The following is a 5,684-nucleotide window of genomic DNA, read 5'->3' as shown; positions in this document are numbered from 1 at the left end:
TGGTACGGGAGAAAACATCTTAAAATGATGTAAGACTATATCCTATCTTGATGGATAAGTGCTTTGGAAACAGAAAATGGATTGGGTTTTATAGACTTGCTTCACTTTTTATAGTTTGTATATTGTACACAGTAAAAAATGAATTTCAGGCACTTTCCTGACAAAAGGAATTAGATGCACATGAGTGATTATAATGGGAGCTGAGTTAATTCAAGAGACAAATCATGTACAGACATAATACTCAGTCACCCTTAAATTTACTGCGACACTGTTTATGTTAAAGGATGTATTTCTACTTTACAAAAATACTATCTCTCTTCCTTAACTAGAATCTATATGCCTTGTAGCCTTCTGGGTATTCAGTGAGTATATCCACCTGCCTCTGAAAAACCTTTAAGGGTAAAGCCATGAAGCACACAGACACAGATGATGATTTGGTCACGGAGTAGTTGTAACTATTACCCCTAGGAATAGAGTAAATGAAAGCCATATAATGGACACACTGAGCTCTATTACCAGGAATTGAAGAGTTTACCCCAACTAGGGACCACAGCTGGGAACCACAGGCCAAGCGGCACAGTAGTATATGCCCCAACTGACAACAGACTAAATGAGCACTATCCAGCCCTACCCTACCCTTGAACATTGGCCACACACGTTTCTAAATATTTTCTTAATGGGTCTGTTTCCTCACATGGTTTTGTTTTGCAGATCAAAGGTTTGTATATTTCTTTACCAACGCTGCTGCAACCCTATATATCATGTGTGCCCCTACCAAAATCCTAGCTATAGTTAATTCTGGCTTTTTGTCTGTAACTGGAATTTAAAATGGATTAAGCCAGGCTGCCTTTGGTAATTAGAAAAAGTAAAAATATACATGATTTTTTTTAATAACAACTCCATTACAATTGGACTATAAGCAGATTTTTTTTTGTCTTTGGTTTCTTTGCCTAACTTCCATGGGCCTCTCCTGCCTTCACACAAAGTTAATACCGCTAAGGAAGTGCTTTATCTATGAATGGAGACATGACACTCACTGGGGATAAAACTCTCCCTGAAAGCAGAATTAAATCTTTGGTCTAAATTTGAATTGTCATGGTTAGGAAGAATCATGTCAGTTAAAATTACTTTATGGAGATGATATTATAGAGTTTAGAGTAGGACACTGTGTCCCAAAAAAAGAGCCCCTCGATCCCAGAAAAGATATTCACCCTACAACCGTCTCCCCTTGGGATGAGCCTTTTGGGTTCAAGCAACTGTGGTACAGACAGAATAAGCAGAGACAAGTTGTAGTCTGGAAACGGAGTTCAGGATAGTCGTATAACAAAGCCGGGGGTTGGGGAGCCAGAGAACAGAGTAGTTGATGTCAAGCCAGGGTCAAACACTTAATCAATACAAATAGGAATGAACTGGGACAGGACGCACTATGACTAGCACAGGTATGACCATTTAAGGGCATAGTGGTCTGGCCTGCAGCCATCTTTTGAGTGGTGAGGCCTCCAATGACCATTGCAGCGTGAGGGAGCCAAAGCTGTGGCTGCAGCTGCAGGATTCCCCTTCGGCATTGAGGATCACCTGCAGGACGACAGTCCCAACGGCAGACCAGAGGAGGTGGAACCGGGCAACAGCAGGAGGCTGACAGGGGACTGGTGGGTGCAGGACAATAAATAGTTATATTTATTTCCCACATTACCAATAATAATTCCCAAAAACATTTTGGTGGAGATGCAGAGATATAGCATTATTTATTTGATATAATAGTTTCCAAAAGATAAAAAGGGCTTGGAAATTCCAAGTTTGGATGCCTATTATTATGCAGCCATTCTTTCCAAACGATGGTATGCCACAGCCCCTGCAGATCTTTTGGGTTGGCCTGGAGGAGTCTCATTTGGCTCAAAGGAGGTTGTTACATTTGTTGACCCCCTTTGCTGCCTTATATAACTTTCTGGGCAATGCTGGGGTAAATTTAAACATGAGCCTTTTCTGAATCCTGAGCTGTCTAAGGTCACTCCGGTACATGTACTTAAATTTCATTTACCAGACATCAACTGTCAAAGATTGTCTGTTAAGGGATTACACACACTATCAGATTTATATCATCATGGCCAACAGGCCAAGTGACTACCTCTCCCTATTATAGTTAAGAGATGTTTTTTTAAAACAAGATCTTTATTTATTTTTTTTGCAATAGCTAAGGTTATGCTCCTTTTTAAATTATTATTATTATTATATTCCATACATCATTTCAGTTAAGGGCTCTACTCTCTGACATTGAAAAATTGTGTTCTTGCACAATTTAATAGAAAGATACTTTGTCATGGGATATTGTTTGGACCACGTTTCGAAAGTACTTTCCACAAGTTTCAAGGAAATGTGGCCACTTTGGCACTATGACATGTATCTGGTGGGCCTGTCCTCTTAATACAATCAAATTAAAGGTCTTCTTACACTAAAAAGGGAAATTATCCTACTTGAACAAAACACATAAACAGAAGTGTAAGACTAATAAATAAATCCTAACTTTTATACGTAACCTATTTTGTATAAAGAAGAAACTACACCGATCAGCCATAACATTATGACCACAGACCGATGAAGTGAATAACACTGATAATCTTGTTATCATGGGCCTGAGCAACTCTGACAATGGCCAAATTGTGACGGCTAGATGAGTGGTTCAGAGCATCTCCAAAACTGCAACTCTTGTAGGGTGTTTCCGGTCTGCAGTGGACAGTACCTATCACAAGTGATCCAAGGAAAGAAGTGGAGAATTGGCGAAAGGGTCATGGGTGGCCAAGGCTCATTGAGGCATGTAGGGGGAGGGGCAGCCCAGCTCCATTGCTGGGGCATGGAAATATCTGCTACAATTGAAGATCTATTTGAACACTATGTTAAGTTGTGGAATGGTGGATTGTACATGTTTCTTATACCACTGATTATTTTGGTTTCAGACCTTGCCAGGCGGACAGTATTGCTGTTTTTTTTATGTAGCCTGTGCTCACTAATGTAGTGACCACTAATGTAGTGACTCTGTGCCCATGTTAAATGGTTTGTTATATGGTTTATGTTTCTAATACCTATATATTTCAGGGACATTTGTTCAGTTTCACTATTAGTGACTTACTAGTAATTATATGTGATAGGTTTTTATATTTATTGATATAAGTGGTTGCATGATATGTTTCAATAAAAAAGACAATACCACTTTATTACCACCAGTTATTATTCATGATAATGTTACAATTTTCATTGACTGACAAAGCCAAGAAGAAATGTTAAATGTATTTTATTTGATTGTATCTTATTTTACCGATGATTATATTACAGTAAGGCAATTTGGGCATAAAGGGGATAGCCAAAGTTACTGTGAAGTAACTTTATTGGAAGATTACATAGACAATGTGTCCCTATTTGGGAACCTGACACACACACACACTGCTTTAAAGAAATACATTCACCAAAATAAGCAGATGCGCGCTAATAAACATTACTGAACCTTTAAAACCAAGTGTGAATTAACACCCACAAACTGAATTATACCCTTCCCTCTAATGCTAGATGTGACTGGGATTTTGACAGACTATGAAACAGACACAGTTTTAAATTCTGAGTTTAATGTGTTGGAACAGACACCAGACTGACGTTAATAACTTGAGTAGTACTGCTCCACTTTCTGCCCCCAGACAGCCTGAGGGTAATGGGTTAAAAAAACACATACATATGGTTGATTTCTGTTTCATTTTAATATGGTTCAAAATACTTATCCACACTCACCAGATTCCATCTCATGGGCTTGTATAATCAGAGCTGTACACTAATAAGTGATATGTTGTTTTACAGTGTACACATTTTGCAATACTCTTCTGGTATTTCAAGAAAAAAAAAACTTGTGTAATACATCTGATTAATTTTATTAATAACAAAGATACAGCCATGTTTAAAACCAACCATCTCGAAGAACATGCCATTAGAAATTGAACCAGTTAAATACCTTAGAGTGGGAAGACGTTCACTGACATGGTAGCCAAATCGCTAGTTAATGTGTTGAAGTTTTACTTTTTGTGCTATGTTTACAGATATCAATTTTCACACGATTGGTCTGAGGGCACAGTCACCTCCATAGCACCTTTCGTTTGTTTTAAAACCATAGTGATAAACTGTACTCCTCGCCAATGACAGGCCTTGACAGTTCCACTTTAACCCCTTCGGGACAAAGGCTGATTTTATTTTTTGTACCCTTCGTGACAATGGCTGTTTTATCGTTTCTGCGGTGTTTGTGTTTAGCTGTCATTTTCTCTTAACCCATTTACTGAACCCACACAAGTTATATATTGTTTTTTCAGGACAAGAGGGGCTTTCTTCAGACACCATTATTTTTTCATATCATGTAATTTCCTATAATAAAAATAATAAAATATTGCTTATTGCTTTTTGCTTTCTTCTGCACGTTATGGGGCAATAAGTACAAGTAGCGTTTTGCTAATTCAAAACCATTTTTCTCTGAATCTGGCAATTCTGCCTCCATGTGGTACTTGGGCCATCTTTGAAGCCGGCAAATTAAATTTACCCCACCAAACCATATATTTTTGAAAACTAGACACCCCAGGGTATTTCAGATGCTGAAAGTTTAACCCTTTCCATGCACTAATCTTACCACCAGCCCTTGTTAAAATTTGTGATAGTAGTTGTTTTTGGTGTTTTTTTCCCCACATACTTTGTACTTCAGGTGTGAACTTACAGCTCCTGGTATAGGTCACTGTCACACAACACCCCCTGAGTACAGGGATACCCCCACATGCATGGGTTTGTCAGATTGTTTGGGGGCAAAAGGGCCACATTTGGAACATGAGCAATTCAATTTTTCAACTTGGAAGTTTTACATCTGGGTAAAATAAATGCTTGTACCCAACTATCAGTAGGGACAGGTTACAAGAAAGCCTGGCCTATCTCCAAGAAGGGATTTGATCTAGCACCATTAAGCGAACCCGCAGCCACGGAATAGACACAGGGGACACTTGTTAGTGCAAATAAAAACTCTTCAAAGTGGTGGAGCAAATTAAATCTAAAAAAACAGTAAATGTAAAAAAATAAATACAAAAGTGGAGCAGGAACAAAAAAAAAAAAAAAATTCAAAATGGGAAACTGTGTGATACAACTTGAAGCAGTTACCGACACGGAGTACAGGTTTTCCAGGGCAACCTGGACAGTAAAATGTGGTGTCCTTTCTTTGCCCCCTGCTGTGGCACACTCTGCATCTCTTTTGGAGATTCTGCTTCTTTGCTGTAGGGGGATTTTAAAAATAAAATGAGTAGCCCCAACTCTGCTTGCTGCCATCACCACTTGGGGACCAGGTGCATCCCGGTACAAGATACCTGAAATTACTTGGAGCTGAAACTGCAAAAAAGACAGTTTCAGCCCAGTGTCTGCTTTTTTGTGCAACAAAAAAGCGTTATAGGTTGCAATTTGCATGAGATAAATTGCAACCTTCTTGTACCAGGCCTTTGTCTTCCTGGAGGTAGGGCTGTAGGAGTTGATCTGACAGATCAACTCCACCCATGTTCTTATTATAGGCCCTGATGCACAGAAACCTCCACAGTGCTCAGCATGCACACTTCTTTTCTGTCCCTGAACTTCAATGCCAAGAGCTCCTCTTGACGTAGAGCTGAGGTCTCCCCCTTTCGTAG

The 5,684-nt window shown here is 39.1% G+C and overlaps 1 non-coding gene across 1 annotated transcript; it reads right to left on the bottom strand.

The window, feature by feature from the left end:
• Positions 1-4,897: 4,897 nt before the first annotated feature.
• On the bottom strand, positions 4,898-5,027 carry LOC128492968 (small nucleolar RNA SNORA35). Its single transcript, XR_008354176.1, has one exon. It is a non-coding gene; the product is annotated as a small nucleolar RNA SNORA35 (small nucleolar RNA).
• Between the last annotated feature and the right edge of the window lie 657 nt (positions 5,028-5,684).

Source organism: Spea bombifrons, chromosome 4 (genome assembly GCF_027358695.1).
Source record: "Spea bombifrons isolate aSpeBom1 chromosome 4, aSpeBom1.2.pri, whole genome shotgun sequence".
Classification (NCBI taxonomy): Eukaryota; Metazoa; Chordata; class Amphibia; order Anura; family Pelobatidae; genus Spea; species Spea bombifrons.
Note: the sequence above shows the minus strand (reverse complement) of the source record. Positions and strands in the feature narration are given on the sequence as shown.